This window comes from Salmo salar, chromosome 01 (assembly GCF_965601325.2).
Source record: "Salmo salar chromosome 01, fSalSal1, whole genome shotgun sequence".
NCBI lineage: Eukaryota > Metazoa > Chordata > Actinopteri > Salmoniformes > Salmonidae > Salmo > Salmo salar.
Genome location: NC_138291.1, coordinates 173263489 through 173282756, shown reverse-complemented (window position 1 = coordinate 173282756; position 19268 = coordinate 173263489). Strand labels below are relative to the sequence as shown.

At 41.4% G+C, this 19268-nt stretch overlaps 1 protein-coding gene across 5 annotated transcripts in view; it reads left to right on the top strand.

Moving 5' to 3' along the window:
* Positions 1-19268, top strand: part of LOC106571288 (3',5'-cyclic-AMP phosphodiesterase 4D) — a 383631-nt gene that overhangs the window by 265747 nt on the left and 98616 nt on the right. The window lies entirely within an intron of this gene.

The following is a 19268-nucleotide window of genomic DNA, read 5'->3' as shown; positions in this document are numbered from 1 at the left end:
AAATTTTTGGGTTCTAGTCAGGATTCTAGCAGCCGTATTTAGCACTAACTGAAGGTTATTTAGTGCTTTATCCGGGTAGCCGGAAAGTAGAGCATTGCAGTAGTCCAACCTAGAAGTAACAAAAGCATGAATACATTTTTCCTCATCATTTGTGGACAGAAAGTTTCTGATTTTTGCAATGTTACGTAGATGGAAAAAAGCTGCCCTTGAAACAGTCTTGATATGTTCTTCAAAAGAGAGATCAGGGTCCAGAGTAACGCCGAGGTCCTTCACAGTTTTATTTGAGACGACTGTACAACCATCAAGATTAATTGTCAGATTTAACAGAAGATCTCCTTGTTTCTTGGGCCCTAGAACAAGCATCTCTGTTTTGTCTGAGTTTAGAAGTAGAACGTTTGCAGCCATCCACTTCCTTATGTCTGAAACACAGGCTTCTAGCGAGGGCAATTTTGGGGCTTCACCATGTTTCATTGAAATGTACAGATGTGTATCATCCGCATAGCAGTGAAATTTAACATTATGTTTTCGAATGACATCCCCAAGAGGTAAAATATATTGTAATACTGTAGTCCACCCTCAGGACTGTTGTAATACTGTAGTCCACCCTCAGGACTATTGTAATACTGTAGCCCACCCTCAGGACTATTGTAATACTGTAGTCCACCCTCAGGACTATTGTAATACTGTAGTTCACCCTCAGGACTGTTGTAATACTGTAGTCCACCCTCAGGACTATTGTAATACTGTAGCCCACCCTCAGGACTGTTGTAATACTGTAGTTCACCCTCAGGACTGGTGTAATACTGTAGTCCACCCTCAGGACTATTGTAATACTGTAGTCCACCCACAGGACTATTGTAATACTGTAGTCCACCCTCAGGACTGCTGTAATACTGTAGTCCACCCACAGGACTATTGTAATACTGTAGTCCACCCTCAGGACTATTGTAATACTGTAGTCCACCCTCAGGACTATTGTAATACTGTAGTCCACCCTCAGGACTATTGTAATACTGTAGTCCACCCTCAGGACTGTTGTAATACAGAACTCTACCCTCAGGCCTGTTGTAATACTGTAGTCCACCCTCAGGCCTGTTGTAATACTGTAGTCCACCCACAGGACTATTGTAATACTGTAGTCCACCCTCAGGACTATTGTAATACTGTAGTCCACCCTCAGGACTATTGTAATACTGTAGTTCACCCTCAGGACTGTTGTAATACAGAACTCTACCCTCAGGACTGTTGTACTACTGTATTCTACCAGCAGGACTATTGTAATACTGTAGTCCACCCTCAGGACTGTTGTAATACTGTAGTCCACCCTCAGGACTATTGTAATACAGAACTCTACCCTCAGGCTTGTTGTAATACTGTACTCTACCCTCAGGCCTGTTGTAATACTGTACTCTACCCTCAGGCCTGTTGTAATACAGAACTCTACCCTCAGGCCTGTTGTAATACTGTACTCTACCCTCAGGCCTGTTGTAATACTGTACTCTACCCTCAGGCCTGCTGTAATACTGTACTCTACCCTCAGGCCTGTTGTAATACTGAACTCTACCCTCAGGCCTGTTGTAATACTGTACTCTACCCTCAGGCCTGTTGTAATACAGAACTCTACCCTCAGGACTGTTGTACTACTGTATTCTACCAGCAGGACTATTGTAATACTGTAGTCCACCCTCAGGACTGTTGTAATACTGTAGTCCACCCTCAGGCCTGTTGTAATACTGTACTCTACCCTCAGGCCTGTTGTAATACTGTACTCTACCCTCAGGCCTGTTGTAATACAGAACTCTACCCTCAGGCCTGTTGTAATACAGAACTCTACCCTCAGGCCTGTTGTAATACTGTACTCTACCCTCAGGCCTGTTGTAATACAGAACTCTACCCTCAGGCCTGTTGTAATACAGAACTCTACCCTCAGGCCTGTTGTAATACTGTACTCTACCCTCAGGCCTGTTGTAATACTGTACTCTACCCTCAGGCCTGTTGTAATACTGTACTCTACCCTCAGGCCTGTTGTAATACTGTACTCTACCCTCAGGCCTGTTGTAATACAGAACTCTACCAGCAGGACAGTTTTTTGCCTCAGTCTTTCCCTTCCTTTTTTTCTTTGTATTTTTTTCCCTCTTCACTTAAAATGCAACAGATCAGTCATTAACATTTTTTTATGCTGGTGTTATTTCAACCGCATCCTGTGGCTTACATTACGTTTTTGTCCGTTAGAGTTGTTGAACCACAACAGTGCACATGTGGACAACAGTGATACCTCAAACATACTGCAAGAGAAAGTGCAAGAAGAATGTTTTTGTGTTTTTCTTTGACCAGAAAGTTTGGGATTGAATAGGGCCCTTACTTGCCTATCTTCCCAGCATAGCCTACTACTGAATTTAATCAGAGAAGTTGTATATCTCCTACATATCAAGGCTTGCATTATATTATTTTTTATAGCCTGAGCAATATCAGAGAGAGATTTTCCGGAAGAGAATTACCAGCTCAGGCTTATTTAGTGATTTGAAATGCCACTCTTTTAGAAAAAAAAGTGTGTAGCAAAGCGAATGGGAGAGTGATTGTGGTCGTTTACACAAAATATAAGCCTGGCAAAACATTCTGCTCGTGTTTCCTGAAGACTTTTTGATCAACAGACTCAAGTGCTTTCTCCGTCTGAAGAGGAAAGAGGTTTTTGTTGTGTGGAAGTGCTATGTCTTTCTGAGGTGGAAAGAGGGGTATTTTTGGAAGTCTAACCACTGAAATATTGCCTTACAGCTTTTATTGACTCTGCTATATTACATTTATCGTGTGCTACCCCGTTTTACCTTGCCAAGAAAGTGACATTTTTGTGGCTAATGTTCAACCACAGGATCCAATGATTACTGTCTTGAGATTGATAAATAGTATTATTTTTTTAATCAGTACTACAATGATCTATTTACAGTGTATTGATATTCTGCTGTCCATCTGCCATCTCCATAGGGATATTATTGTGTGTGTTCTCTGATCAACATAGCAGGTATCTCAATGACACCAGTATTTTACTAATACTTGTTTATAGCATCAGACTCCTAGTTGTTGCCATGTAAGTTGGTTGCACTATGGGCCAGATCCACCAACTGTTTATGGAACAGAGGTGGTTTGGTGAAACCATGCTCTCATGTGACAATGATGTGTGCCTGACAGCTGTAAATCTCAGCTCCTAGACTTTAGCTAAGCAGGCTAACTTGGTGTTGTGGCGAACAGGATACCGGGATATGAACCAAGGTATTTGCACCTGTGCAAAGTTTGTACCGGTTTATGCTGAAATGAATAATAGGCCAAAGACAAGACACTGGGCTTAATTTTCTGTCAGCTAAACAGATCTGAAGTAAAAACGACCTGTACTCAAAACGCCCCTTTTTACGATGTCCCAGAGAACCAAGTATTTATGCAACTTTAAATCCATCAGTGAGACAATGTGATACATCGCAAGATGCAAATACGTTTTATGTGATAGAGCGCTGTCCCGTTTCTTTCTAATGCTGCAGTTATTTTGGGATGAATTTGAACTCTGCCAGGGCTGTTTTTCAGTGTCTGGCTGGATTCTGGCTGGTGTGCGGAAGGGTGGGTGTGTGTTGGTGTGTCCTTATGTGTTGGTGGATGTGCATGCGCGCCTGCCTGCGTGCGTGGATGTGTGTGTTGACAGGACCACCAGACAGGACAAAGTCAGGACTCGGTCTGTGTCCCAAATAGGGAATAGGGTGCTATTTGGGATGCACACCCCTTTCTTATCCAGATGGATATTCATTTAAGACGAGCCAGGGTTAGACTGTTTGGGACAGTTATTTTGACGACTGGCAAACAGGACCCCATTGGTTGGTTCTGGTTTTGGGTCATGCCTAAGGTTTTGTATATGGCTAGAAACCATGTGAATTGACAGAATTGTATTTGTATATTTGTTTGGTCACAGTAAATATTGGACATGCTTCAAGCTTTATGTATATTTGGGAACCACTGATACTGTGTTGTATAGTATAATGTGATATTTTTCAGTGTGCTGTATAGACCTATCTTATTCAGTGTGCCGTATAGACCTACCTTATTCAGTGTGTAGCATTCTGTAGATGTACGTACCCATGCATCGCTTTTACGTCATGATGGCATTTCAATGAGTGAAATCCTTCTCCGCACACCGTGACATCACAGAGAAATAGACACAACTGGCCGTTTGTAGTGGTCCTTCACTGCCTCATCATCCTCTCCAATTCCTTTTTGATTCAATCAAACCCAATCTAATTCAAATCTTATCTACTGCTCAAAAAAAATCTTTATATATATATAGTATGTAAACACGCCAGTATACCATTCTACCCCACAGCATACAGATTCATCTTGGCTCGTTCTTATGAGCGCGGTAGTTTAATGTCGACAGCTAATGTGATGGCAAAAGAAGGACTCTAATAGTCTCGTGTTCCTCGTCAACGATTTATCACCACCTTTGACCAGTGTCATAAAACCTAGCATGATCTAAACTCCCCTCTGTCATCTACCAGTAAGGTCTCTAAGAGGTTTCCACACATGGGTTGTGCAATATTTACCTATTATTATTTTCATAATTCTTCAAGCTCTGTCAAGATGTTGGTGATCATGGCTAGACAGCAATGTTCAAGTCTTGCCGTAAGATTTCAAGCACATTTAAGCCAAAACTGTAACTTGGCCATTTGAACATTCACTGTTTTCTTGGTAAGCAACTCCAGTTTTTTTCAGGTTTTTCAGGATAAAAAGAAATGGGATAAAGCTAAGCACAGGCAAAATCCTAGAGAAAGATCTGCTTCAGTCTGCTTTACACTGGGAGAGGAATTCACCTTTCAGAAGTATTTGCCGATGTCAAGCATACCCATAACAGCCACCAGCATTCTTGAAAATAAGGAGACAGTTACTCAGGGATGTGTTGTGTTAAAGTTGCCCCAAACATAAGGCTGCATTTAGGCTAAAAAGTATATTATTTTGCAGTTTTTTGTAGTATTACTTTAGTGCCTTGTTCCATACAAGATACATGTTTTGGAATAATCACTGCCCTTTATGAGGCTTTTGAAAAGCTCTCTGGTCTTTGTATTTTAATCTCTGCTTGAAATTCAATACTTCACTGAGGGCCTTACAGATGTATGTATGGGGGACAGAGGAAGGGTTAGTCATTTAAACAATGTTTTTTTTTCACACATAGTGAGTCAATGTCACTGTTTATGTGATTTGTTAAACAAAATTTTACTCCTTGTCACGTCCTGACCAGTATAAGGGGTTATTGTAGTTTGGTCAGGACGTGGCAGGGGGTATTTGTTTTATGTGGTTCGGGGTTTATTGAGATATGTATTTATGTAAGAGGGGTGTTTGTTTTATGTGTTCCGGGGTTTTTGGGTAATGTTCTTGTTTTGTATTTCTATGGTTTTCTATGTTGTGTATTTCTTTGTTGGCCTGGTATGGCTCTCAATCAGGAATAGCTGTACATCGTTGTTTCTGATTGGGAGTCATACTTAGGTAGCCCTTTTTTCACCTGTGGTTTGTGGGAAGTTGTTGTTGCATAGCTGTGTGTGTAGCCTGCAATACTGTTCGTTCGATCGTTTTCTTTCGTATGCGTTGAAATAAAGTTAAGATGAGCACTCAACCCGCTGCGCCTTGGTCCATTACGTACGACGACCGTTACACTCCTGAACTAATTTAGGCCTTAATCTACAGTTGAAGTCAGAAGTTTACATACACTTAGGTTGGAGTCATTAAAACTCGTTTTTCAACCACTCCACAAATTTCTTGTTAACAAAGGGAAAGAATACTTATGCAAAAACTATTATTAATATATTTCTTTAAGTGAATTTTTCTTCCACTTTGACATTAGAGTATTTTGTGTATATTGTTGACAAAAAATGACAAATTAATTCCACTTTGTAACACAATAAAATTCAAGGGGTCTGAATAATTTTGCAAGGCACTATATATAACCATACTGTAGGTACACAATTATTCAATGTGTCAATCAATACAGTGTCAGCCTTGGTAGAACATAGGTTAAGTTGTGGCTTAAGAAGCTTGTCAGGTTCTCTAACCTGTCCAACCAAAATATACCTTGCATGTAAATCCTTTTGAATTTGAACCACAATTTGGGCAATAGGGTGTATAACCCTATGACGTTTCTCTGGCTAGACGCTGATGGTGGCTCTCTCCCCTTTTATCAGATCTGTTTAGGGAATTAGTAACATCCAGAGATACTCTGGCAGACAGGCACCTTTTCAGCTACCCCACCACAGCAAAAATAACTGCTAATAGAAGCCTATGGGATTTTCAATCAAGTCCTGAGCTAGTGAGTGAGCGAGCAGCAACCGGGTGTCAGAATGCCAGTGGTTCTGGTAACTGGAATGGGCCTCAGGTGGTTTGGCTCATTGCAGGGCTATAGAGGTCGGATAGTGAGTTCATTAAAAAGTAAAAAATAACACACACACGTTATCATACTGTCTTTGTGGTGCGACAAACATAAAAACTCTGTTTTTTTGTCCTAATATAATAATAGTATTTCGTTTAATTCTAGTTTTTTTGCACGGCTCTTTTACTAACTGAAGATAGGTCTACATGTCACATTGTCATGTGGCATGATTCGTTTACCAACCTAAGTTACATCAAACAAATAGTTTTTTGGGGGATGAACTCTACAAACTTGTGCTATTCCTGGAAATGTTCTGTAGCCTACTAACCAGAAGTTGATTGATTCTCACTGTCATTTTGAATTAGAGATGTGAAAAGTTCATACATTTGAAAAGCATTTAACATTTTAAAACTGCATAATGATATAATGATATCAGAAGCATGGGGTCTGGAAAAGGAAATTAAGAAGTGGAACTCATAGTTCTTCAGATATGACACTGGTTTCCAATGTCATGTCTGCCCAAAATAACCTTATTTGACATTGTGTATTGTCCTTTAACTCTGTGTTACACAAGAGAAAGCATACAGTGGCTTTTTGGCCAACCTTCAGCCTTTCAGCTATCATCAACCTTCAGCCTTTCAGCTATCATCAACCTTCAGTCTTTCAGCTATCATCAACCTTCAGTCTTTCAGCTATCATCAACCTTCAGCCTTTCAGCTATCATCAACCTTCAGCCTTTCAGCTATCATCAACCTTCAGCTACCATCAACCTTCAGCCTTTCAGCTATCATCAACCTTCAGCCTTTCAGCTATCATCAACCTTCAGCCTTTCAGCTATCATCAACCTTCAGTCTTCCAGCTACCATCAACCTTCAGTCTTCCAGCTACCATCAACCTTCAGTCTTTCAGCTATCATCAACCTTCAGTCTTTCAGCTATCATCAACCTTCAGTCTTTCAGCTACCATCAACTTTCAGTCAAGTGCTACAGATGTGAGAGTGCTGCCCTCTTCTGGGGAAGAGATGGAAATATTGTCAATCGCCACAGTTCCCATAAAACCGTACAAAAGCCACAGTAGGTTGGAATGCTTTCTCTCTGAATACTGGACCTCCGATATTGACGCTGCCTCCAGCTATTTTATGATTTGATGTTGGGGCAATTTATTTTAGTCTTAAATATTGGTGGAGCCAGTCTATTATTAACATCTAAGGTAGGCTCACACATTGAACTTCAAATCAAATCACATTTTATTTGTCACATACACGTGTTTAGCAGATGTTATTGAGGGTGTAGCGAAATGTTTGTGTTTCTAGCTCCAACAGTGCAGTAATATCTAACAATTTCACAACAATACACACAAATCTAAAGTAAAGGAATGGAATTAGAATATATAAATATTTGGACGAGCAATGTTAGAGCGGCATAGACTAAGATACAGTAGAATAGGACAGAATACAGTATATACTGCACCTATCTTTACAGAATAATTGTTTTGGACTTGAAATAATATTTGAAACTCTGGCTTATAGTCAACCACAGGGATTTCTTGATTTTATAATATCTTCTAATGCCAGATTAAATGTTTTCACTTTGTGACAACTATTGGTGTAAAGTCTTAATGAAGGAATATTTGATTTATTTATTCATTAAGCGATTGAGATGAGTGGTGTTGTATTAATGCTCAGTGAAAATGTAGTTATTGCTTGCAGCAATATTACTCCTGGTCTTGCTGTTTTGCTGGGAGGTTTTGAATAGTGCAGGGGTCATAACGACGTAAAATGACAGCCATATAGTAACTGTATCCTTGGCAACAATCTCTGCCTGTGTGTTTGGATGTTAATGAAAAGGATAGTTTCTCAGAAGTGCTAGGGAGGGAGGCAACACAGAGCGCATGTGACACACACTCTCTCCCCATTGGCTGCTGCGGAAGGCAGGTTGGGCCTATCACGTCACTGTATCCTCTGCAGGCGGAGGGCAACAATATGTAGTCATGTGGAATGAAAAGCTGGCTTGCAATATTGAACATCAGATAAAGACAGAGTGGTATCTCCCTGCCCCTTTACCTTCTGTGTCAATTGCCAACTGTTTTAAAAAATGTCTTTCTTTGTTGAATCGATCACCTTGGTTGTACTGAACCATTGTTCTATGCTGGTTAGGACTCAATATTTGCACAGACTTAGCTGGTCCACAGCCTCGTCCAAGGACCTTCCGGTGTCCTCATAATCACCCCAGAGCCACCACAGCTCAGACATACAGTGCATTCGGAAAGTATTCAGACTCCTTCCATTTTTCCACATTTTGTTATGTTACAGCCTTATTAAAAAGAAACAAATCCTCATCAATATACACACAATACCCCATAATGGCAAAATGAAAACAGGTGTATAGAAAATGTATTACATATAAAAATAAAAAAAATGAAAAACAGAAATACCTTATTTAAATAAATATTCAGACCCTAAAATGGAGTTTGCAATGAGACTCGAAATTGAACTCAGGTGCATCCTGTTTCCATTGATCATCCTTGAGATGTTTATACAACATGATCGAGACAGGATTGTGCTGAGGCACAGATCTGGGGAAGGGTACCAAAAAATATCTGCAGCATTGAAGGTCCCCAAGAGTGGCCTCGATCATTCTTAAATGAAGAACTTTGGAACCGCCAAGTCTCTTCCTGGAGCTGGCCACCCGGCCAAACTGAGCAATCGGGGGAGAAGAGCCTTGATCAGGGAGGCCTGAATGCCACGTGTCACGTCTGGAGGTAACCTGGCACCATCCCTACGGTGAAGCATGGTGGTGGCAGCATCATGCTGTGGGGACGTTTTTCATTGGCAGGGACTGGGAGACTAGTCAGGATCAAGAGAAATATGAATGGAGCAAAGTACAGAGATCCTTGATGAAAACCTGCTCCAGAGCACTCAGGACCTCAGACTGGGGTGAAGGTTCACCTTCCAACAGGACAACGACCCTAAGCACACAGCCAAGACAACGCAGGAGTGGCTTCGGGACAAGTCTCTGAATATCCTTGAGGCCCAGCCAGAGCCCGGACTTGAACCAAAATATCAAAATGTGCTGTGTTTTCACTTTGAAAACATCTACAGTCCTACTGATCTGATTGGTTACTAATACTATTTAAAAACCCTCAAACGGTGTCCCATATGTGTTTAGACACAGAGACCATTTACGGTGACGATTGAACATCTCAGGAGAGACCTGAAAATAGCTGGGCAGCAACGCTCCCCATCCAATCTGACTGAGCTTGAGATGATCTGCAGAGAAGAATGGGAGAAACTACCCAAATACAAGTGTGCCAAGCTTGTAGCGTCATACCCAAGAAGACTCAAGGCTGTAATCACTGCCTAAGGTGCTTTAACAAGTACTGAGTAAAAGGTCTGAATACTTATGTAAATGTGACATTTCAGTTTTAATTTTGAATACATTTGCAAATTTTAGAATAAGGATGTAACGTAACAAAATGTGGAAAAAGTCAATGGGTCTGATAACTTCCCGAATGCACTGTAGGGTGGCATTCACATAGTGTAAAAGACTTGTGCAAAGTGTAAAACATAAACTTAATTCTAATCTGGCAGTGTGATTTAATTTGAATTAAAAAAAAAAAAGTGCATTATATAGAGGCTACTATTTATGTATTGCTCAGTTTTCTAAACTGTAGTTCAATAATCAACTCCTTATAACGAAAAAAAAGTGTCATTAAATCACACTGCAAGATTATAATGAGATTTACTAGGGATGTGCAAGACGATTCGATACATATCTAGACACACGGACTTCAATATGATACAGAGACCATATGTATTAGTTTGAAACAATCTGGTTGGATTAGAGAATGAATCGATTCGGTTCGATGCGATTCGATGCACTAACATTTGTTGCATAAAGGCATACATTTTCCATTCTAAATTGAAATCTGCAGCTGATGGAGATGCCTCTGAGCTGGGCCTGTCTGAGCTGGGCCTGTCTGAGCTGACTTGTGTGTGTGTGTAAATGATGTATGTCTATGGTGTATGTATTACACAGGAGGTTGGTGGCACCTTAATTGGGGAGAACGGGCTTGTGGTTATGGCTGGACCTTTATAGGTGGAATGGTATCAAATACATCAAACACATGGTTTCCATATGAATGATGCCATTCCATTTGCTTCATTGCAGCTATTATTATTTTGTGAAGTGCACCAGTCCCTCCTGCAGCAAAGCACCACCACAACATGATGCTGCCACCCCCGTGCTTCACGGTTGGGATGGTGTTCTTCAGCTTGCAAGCCTCCCTCTTTTTCCTCCAAACATAACAATGGTCATTATGGCCAAACAGTTCTATTTTTGTTTCATCAAACCAGAGGACATTTCTCCAAAAAGTATGATCTTTGTCCCCATGTGCAGTTGCAAACTGTAGTCTGGCTTTTTTATGGCGGTTTTGGAGCAGTGGCTTCTTCCTTGCTGAGTGGCCTTTCAGGTTATGTCGATATAGGACTCGTTTTACTGTGGATATAGATACTTTTGTACCTGTTTCCTCCAGCATCTTCACAAGGTCCCTTGCTGTTGTTCTGAGATTGATTTGCACTTTTCGCACCAAAGTACGTTCATCTCTAGGAGACAGAATGCGTCTCCTTCCTGAGCGGTATGACGACTGCGTGGTCCCATGGTGTTTATACTTGCATACTATTGTTTGTACAGATGAACGTGGTACCTTCAGGCGTTTGGTTATTGCTCCCAAGGATGAACCAGACTTGTGAAGGTCTCCAATTTTTTTCTGAGGTCTTGGCTGATTTCTTTTGATTTTCCCATGATGTCAAGCAAAGAGGCACTGAGTTTGAAGGTAGGCCTTGAAATACAGTCACAGGTACGCCTCCAATTGACTCAAATTATGTCAATTAGCCTATCAGAAGCTTCTAAAGCCATGACATCATTTTCTGGAATTTTCCAAGCTGTATAACACAGTCAACTTAGTGTATGTAAACTTCTGAGCCACTGGAATTGTGATACAGTGAGTTATAAGTGAAATAATCTGTCTGTAAACAATTTTTGGAAAAATGACTTGCACAAAGTAGATGTCCTAACTGACTTGCCAAAACTATGGTTTGTTAACAAGACATTTGTGGAGTGGTTGAAATACGAGTTTTAATGACTCCAACCTAAGTGTATGTAAACTTCCGACTTCAACTGTAGGTTGTCACTCAACTAATAAAGCCTAATTTCACGCAAGCCATTTTAGCATTTGAATGCTGAAGGTGCCATGCAGATGTGAAAGATCTGGAACAGCCCGCCTACCTCGCGTTTGTCAGTGCACCGCAGCTTTGCACAATGCCGCAGTTTGACTAGGCAACTGATATTGCCTGGGGTTGAAAGTCATTGAGCTGTAAATCATTTTGCATGCCGAAAAACAGTTACATGCAGTTCGACACTGAAGGAGAGGGCGCATCAGTTGTCACAAAAGATGATGTATTTTCAGAAGGTAGAAAGGATGTAATATGTAGGGTGTCCAATCAAAACTCATCTTTTGACCAATGGGTAAAATATGTTAATTGTGTAGATACTCCTCTAAGATAACCAATGGTCCAAACCTTATGTCTCTATCATAATCTGTTGAAAAGTTGTTGGAGTTTTTACCTTTGTAGGATGGCCAGCATTACTGTGACTAAATCAATGGAGGCCAGAGGATTATTCATTTTTTTAAATCCGAAAAATATTATTTTGTCATCTAGGCTGGATGCTGTGTGAGAATGAAGGCAAACTGACAGGCTCAACGTTTAACTCGTCATCTTTCTACATAAAACAATATACAGTAGAGCCTGATATCGATTTTGAGACATGACATGTAGTATTTTCATATTTTTTATTTATCATAGATTTCTCAGAAAAACAAGCGTATCTCTGTAAAATGTCAACGGAGCACTGAGCGTACCACAAGTTTACCGTGAAATGCTTACTTACAAGCCCTTAACCAGTAAAGCAGAATTTTGTAAAAAGTGAGAAAAAAAACTATAAACAATGACCTAAAGTAAGAAAAAGAAGTAACACAATGAAATAACAATAACGAGGCTATGTGCAGGGGTACAGGTTAGTCGAGGTAGTTGAGGTAATATGTATATGTAGGCAGGGGTAACGTGACTATGCATAGATAATAAACAGCGAGTATTAGCAGCTTAAAAAAGAGGGTCAATGCATATTGTCCGGGTAGCCATTTGATTAACTGTTTAGCAGTCTTATGGCTTGGGGATAGAATTATTATTATTTATTTATTCTTTATCTATCTGGGCAAGTCAGTTAAGTACACATTCTTATTTACAATGACGGCCTACCGGGGAGCAGTGGATTTAAGTGCCTTGTTCAGAGACAGAACGACAGAGTTTTACCTTGTCAGCTCAGGGTTACAGGCCCAACGCTCTAACCACCAGGCAGCTGTTGCTGTTAAGGAGCTGTTAAGGAGCCATTTGGATCTAGACTTGGCGCTCCAATACCGATTGTCGTGTGGCAGCAGAGAAGTGGGTGGCTGGAGTCTTTGACAATTTTTAGGGCTTTCCTCAGACACCGCCTGGTATAGAAGTCCTGGATGGCAAGAAGCTTGGCCCCAGTGATGTACTGGGCCGTATGCACTGCCCTCTGTAGCGCTTTGCAGTCGGATGCCGAGCAATTGCCATACCAAGCGGTGATGGCATGCTCTCAATGGTTCAGCTGTAGAATTGTTTGTTTATCTGGGGACCCATGCTAAATCTTTTCAGTCACCTAATAGGCGTTGTCGTGCCCTCTTCACGACTGTCTTGGTGTGTTTGGACCATGATAGTTTGTTAGTGATGTGGACGCCAAGGAACTCTCTGGTTCTTTAGCTTAGTGATGAGCTTTGAGGGCACTATGGTGTTGAACACTGAGCTGTAGTCCACAAACAGCATTCTCACGTAGGTGTTCCTTTTTCCCAGGTAGGAAAGGGCGGTGTGGAGTGTAATGGAGATTGCATCATCTGTGGATCTGTTTGGGCGGTATGCGAATTGTAGTTGGTCTAGGGTTTCTCGGATGGTGGTGTTGATGTGAACCATGACCAGCCTTTCAAAGCACTTCATGGCTACAGACATGAGTGCTACGGGGAGGAAGTCATTTAGGCAGGTAACCTTGGCATTCTTGGGCACAGGTGGTCTGCTTGAAACATGTCGGTATTACAGACTCGGTCAGGGAGAGGTTGAAAATATCAGTGAAGTCACTTGCCAGTTGGTCAGCGCATTCTCTGAGTACGTGTCCTGGTAATCTGTCTGGCCTTGTTGACCTGTTTAAAGGGCTTACTCACATCGGTTACAGAGAGCGTGATCACACAGTCGTCTGGATCAGCTGGTGCTCTCATTCATGGTTCAGTGTTGCTTGCTTCGAAGTGAGCATAGAAGTAATTTAACTTGTCTGGTAGGCTCGCATCACTGGGCAGCTCGTGACTGGGTTTCCCTTTGTAATCCGTAATAGTTTCAAGCCCTGCCACATCTGACAAGCATCAGAGCCGTTGTGGTAGGATTCAATCTTAGTCCTGTATTGACGCTTTGCCTGTTTGATAGTTCGTTGGAGGCCATAGCGGGATTTCTTATAAGCGTCCGTGTTAGTGTCCCACTCTTTGAAAGCAGCAGCTCTAGCATTTAGATCTGTGCGGATGTTGCCTGTAATCCATGGCTTCTGGTTGGGATATGTTTTTTATTTTTGTTACATTTTTTTACCTTTATTTAACTAGCCAAGTCATGTATGTACGGTCACTGTGGGGACGATGTCGTCAATGCACTTATTGATGAAGCCGGTGACTGATGTGGTATACTCCCCAATGCCATCGGATGAATCCTGCTGGTAGAAATTAGCTAATGATATTTTAGAGAAAGACCCCACTAAAGAAGATATTTGTCTTGGTAAATTGTATTTTAGAACTTAAGGAAGTGAAATTTCATCATCATTGTGCGTTTTTACCCAGACACCCTATAATTTGAGCAACATTTTTTTGTGAACTGGCTATTAGTAACGTTTGAATTGATTTTCTGACCGATGCACGCTACAGTACATTTGGATTCATTTGGGGTCCGCAGACCGATGCACTTGTATTTTAAACATTTGAATCGAGGACCAATGCGTATCGGTGAATCGTTACATCCCTAAGGTTTACAGTATTTTTTGCACTTTGTACAATTATTTTGCACTACTACGAAAATGCAACCCATAGTTAAAAATGAAGGATCTGAGTTTAACCTGAGGTGGATGGGGTCAGTGAATGGTGTCAGTGGACTGGTGGATGGGGTCAGTGGACTGGTGTACTGGCTTTCCAGTCAGCCAGGTGAATGACTCGTAGGTCTCTGTTACATGACAGATGAATAGTCAGAGAGAGACCTCTGTGACATCCACCAGCATGTCACACAACACCCAAACCACCCACCAGCACTCACAATGCCTTTGAGGACATCTGTCTGTCGTGAAAATCAGGACACATGTCATATCAATTAAAAGATAGGTGCACAGCTCTGACTCGATAACAAACATTTGAAATACATCAAGCCTTTAGGGCTGAAAGGTCATGTTTTTAACCAGAACTAAATAGATTTTTGCTATCGGCGGAGTGTTGCACCTATTTTTCTTGATGTTCCTATGATTTTTGGCTGCACCTCGACTCACATGGGTTGATGTGCAATCCTCACATACTGTAGATAGCCAGCTGAGGTTGGTCTCCTCTCAATAGGACTTCCCATGGCAGTGAGTTTCTTCTTCCACTATTGCCTTGGCTTGCTCTTTGGGGCATAAGTACATTGCCGTTAAGCACTTTGTGACAAATATAAAAAGTGACATGCACTTTGATTGATTTGACCGGAATCATATATTTTGACCATAGGAGGTTGCCTTCAAGTAGTATGGTACACATGGTGGGTTACTATGGCACTATATAGCCATCCATGGATAATACTGTATGTGTCCTCAATATCACAATAACCCACATTATGTAAATCTTATGATTCTGTACTAGTGCACGTTGACTCTGTTTAGGTACAGTAGTCCACACAATGGAGGCCAGTCTGCCTGTCTCGTGGCTGAAGTAAACATTAGTCATATTGAATGGGCCTGTGGTTTTCAATGGCACTGATAAGAGCAGGTAGAATGAGTTAATAAAGCATTTGAGTGAGCCGGCCACGACTGGATGTGTTTCCTACAGTCCAGTGTATCCAAGGGGCTAGACCTTTTCTGCTGTTACACACAAAAACACACACACATTTTCCTGTCGGTTGCATGCTTGGATTGATAGACTTGGTCTTGTGTTTTACAGCTGGTTAGTCCTAGTGGTGCTTGATTGTGCCTTTAAGTGCTAACCTGGTTTATCACTAGCTATCATACAAGATCATGACAATGCTACCCACAGATTGCTGTTTTTGTTTGTGCTACTGAATAAGGTCACATCATTATTACCTCTTCATCTGGTCGGGGACATGTAAGGGTTCGGTCAGGGTTGCCAGATTGTCCCCAGAAGTTTCCAGAGGCTTCTCTCCATGAGCAGGATGAGATCCGTAGACAGCAGCACCATGATCCCCGATCTGTATGGATGAGGTCACTCGGGGGAATGGTGTCACCTTACCTGGGCCTGCCACCTTTATTGGATAACAACTATCGGACATTAGCCCACGCCTCTGCACTTGTTGGTAAATATTGAGTGGAGCTGTGGCGCTAACAAGGTGCTAGCAGCCTACCCTTCAGCAGTAGGAGCATATTGAGTGGAGATGGCAACCACCTGCTTGTCAAGTCTGTGCATTTAAGTTAGCCTAGATAATGAGTATCGTTAGCGAGGTATTAGCAAAATGCTAAATGTCTGAGAGTTAGCCTATATAGCGAGTTATCAAGGTGCTAGTTGAGTATTGAGAGGTCTGGTGTATTGAGAGGTCTGGTGTATTGAGAGGTCTGGTGTATTGAAAGACTTGAGCATTACGAGATCTCTCTGAAGATGAGTCTGCCGGCTAGCTGTGAGCTCCTGTCTCTGGAGAGGACATCCAGACAGCGCCACACACACCCTCCCACCAATGGCTCACCGTCCAATGGCTCGCCATTCGCTACCAACAAGCCAATTGATATTAAGCCAAAGAAGAGATGGTATGCCTTCTGAGCGCCTGTTTGTTTGTTGTTCTAAAAGAGTTTGAGATAGGAGTGGTAGCAATTTTTTACAGCTACATACAGTATTTTGGGGGAATTACTGTATAAGGGAATGTTATGTGTATGTACTACCTAGTACTCATGTAGTATTTATCTCTGTAAATTCATTTTTGTTGTTGTTGAGAGAACAACCAAAATGTAGGTACAACAATGAGTACTCCTTAACTACATGTACTTATTAGCTTGTTACAAGGTCTTTACATAGGTTATTCCTTCTGATAGTGTTTCTGGCTATGTAGGCCCTATGTAGGCCTACTGTGAAGTACAGTATTATGTGGATTATAATTAATGGACATTTTTTGTAGGGGTTGATACTTTTTTGCTAAGGGAAAATCAAGTCTGAAATTACAAATGTCAGAAGCCTTTTTAAACCTCAAATGTACTACAAGTTTTACATTTCCTGCATTGCAGGAAAGTTATCCTGTAACAGGGTGTTAAAATTAAGATCCTACATCTGTAGTCACCCACAGTAACCTATATTAGACGCAATATTCTCATCTCACATTGTGGACCCCTATTTTTCCATGACACATAATAATCGGCATAAATATTGTTCCTCGTGGTGTGTTCTGCTGCAACGTACCAGACGTTGATCACATTATTTTAGACTTATATGACATCATCTAACCTCGACATAACCCTTTAAGGATTCATATATTTCCCATCTATCTCCCTGACTGAGTTGCCTGTTAGAAAAATCTCTCTTAACTTCCTCTCAAATGCCAAGTGTAATCTCACGCTTCTGCTGTGTACTAAAAGGCTTAGCACCACAAGAGTTGTTCAGTGTCAGCTGCTTTCAGCCAAATGCGCTAGCCTGGCTATGAGGAAGGAAGCCTTGCCTGTAACAAGACATTAAATAGACTGAAGAGGACTGATGGGGACTTGAGAGAACCCTTGACCAAAAGGCTACTACTGACCAACTGACCAATGTGCCCGTGTGGCTATATAGCCTACATCAGTGGTCCCTGGGAACCAGTCCTGGTCCTGAACATCTACATGGTTGGTAGGCTTTAGCTCTGACAAATCTCATTAAACTAAACAAGGTGTTGATGAGAAGTCAGGTTTTTAATAAGGTCGGTACTTACATTTCACACATGTACACGTGTTGATTATATGCATGTGTGAATTGGACATTTGTTTTTTGCATATTCCACTCCCCGAGATACCCTCAGACAGTGGGGTCATGGCCAGGGATCAGCCATTATTGACGGAAACACCTGGCGTAATTAGGGTTAAGTGCCTTGCTCAAAGGCACATCGACCCTCCCTTAACACATCCCCTTAGGTGTGTTATTGCTAGGATGGAACAAAAACCTGCACACCCTGTAACTCTTCAGTACCAGTTGGGGACTTTTTGGGGATGCTCATGAATATCAATCCTCGGCCTGAAGTGCCACCCCTTGCACTACTGAAGCGGGATGAGTTTGATTGCTTCAGGAGGGTGGTTACGTGCGTTTGAAGGCAGAGGGACTGAGTTAGAGTCTCAATATGGGCTGGAGGTGATCAGGGGGAAGTGGTTGTCCTTTCCACAAGCATCTTCTCATGTAAGGTTGGGGTTAAATATGTGTATTCTTTCTGTTTTACAGCTTGTAAAACAAAGTTCCACAAGAGCAACAGCGTAAATTAAGCCACCCTCAAGAAAGCTACGTATTTCTGAATGGTGTGAGAGAGAGGGAACGAGACGGAAGTGAACAATCACCTCCTGGCCTTTCTCAGTTCAAGAATACTACAACAGTACAGAAATACTGTGTATGAACTTTCAACACACATCTTGAACACACTGTGAATGACTGCAATGGAACTCCTCTAATTTGAGTGTCCATAACAGAAGACTTCATTTCTTCTAACTAATTCAATTTGTGTAGTTGCATGGATACCGGTTTGTTTGGCATGCACAAGATAAAAGAGAGATGAAAAACTAAGGGATTGACACTTAAGCATGCATGGGCCTCTGTTCGTTTACAGTGAGAGCATGTAAAGCTGTACCACAACACTATCAGTCAGGCTTAGTTTAATACTATGTATGCTCTGCTGCCTGCTACCACGTTACAGTTAGGCTTAGTTTAATACTGTATACTCTGCTCCCTGCTACCACATTACAGTTAGGCCTAGTTTACTATTGTATAAACCAAATCATAATGTTTGTAAACAAAGAACTTCTGGTAGTTCCGGGTTTCAAGCGTCGGAAAGTCTAGGTCCAAGAGGCTTCTAAACAGCTTCTGCCCCCAAGCCATAAGACTCCTGAACATCTAATCAAATGGCTACCTAGACTATTTACATTGCCCCCCACCCTCTCCCCCTCTTTTACACCGCTGCTACTCTCTGTTGTTATCATCTATGCATAGTCACTTTAATAACTCTACCTACATGTAGATATTACCTCAACTAACCGGTGCCCCCGCACATTGACTCTGTACCGGTACCCTCCTGTATATGGTCTCGCTATTGTTATTTTACTGCTGCTCTTTAATTACTTGTTACTTTTATTTATTATTCTTATCCGTATTTTTAACTGCATTGTTGGTTAAGGGCTCGTAAGTAAGCATTTCACTGTAAGGTCTACACCTGTTGTATTCGGCGCATGTGACTAATTCAATTTGATTTGAAAGCTGGACTCGAGAACGCATAGAAATGCATTGAAAACCATATGCAGACCACCACCGTACTAGCTAGATTATCTAATGAATAATTAATATACAACATTTATATCATCAACAC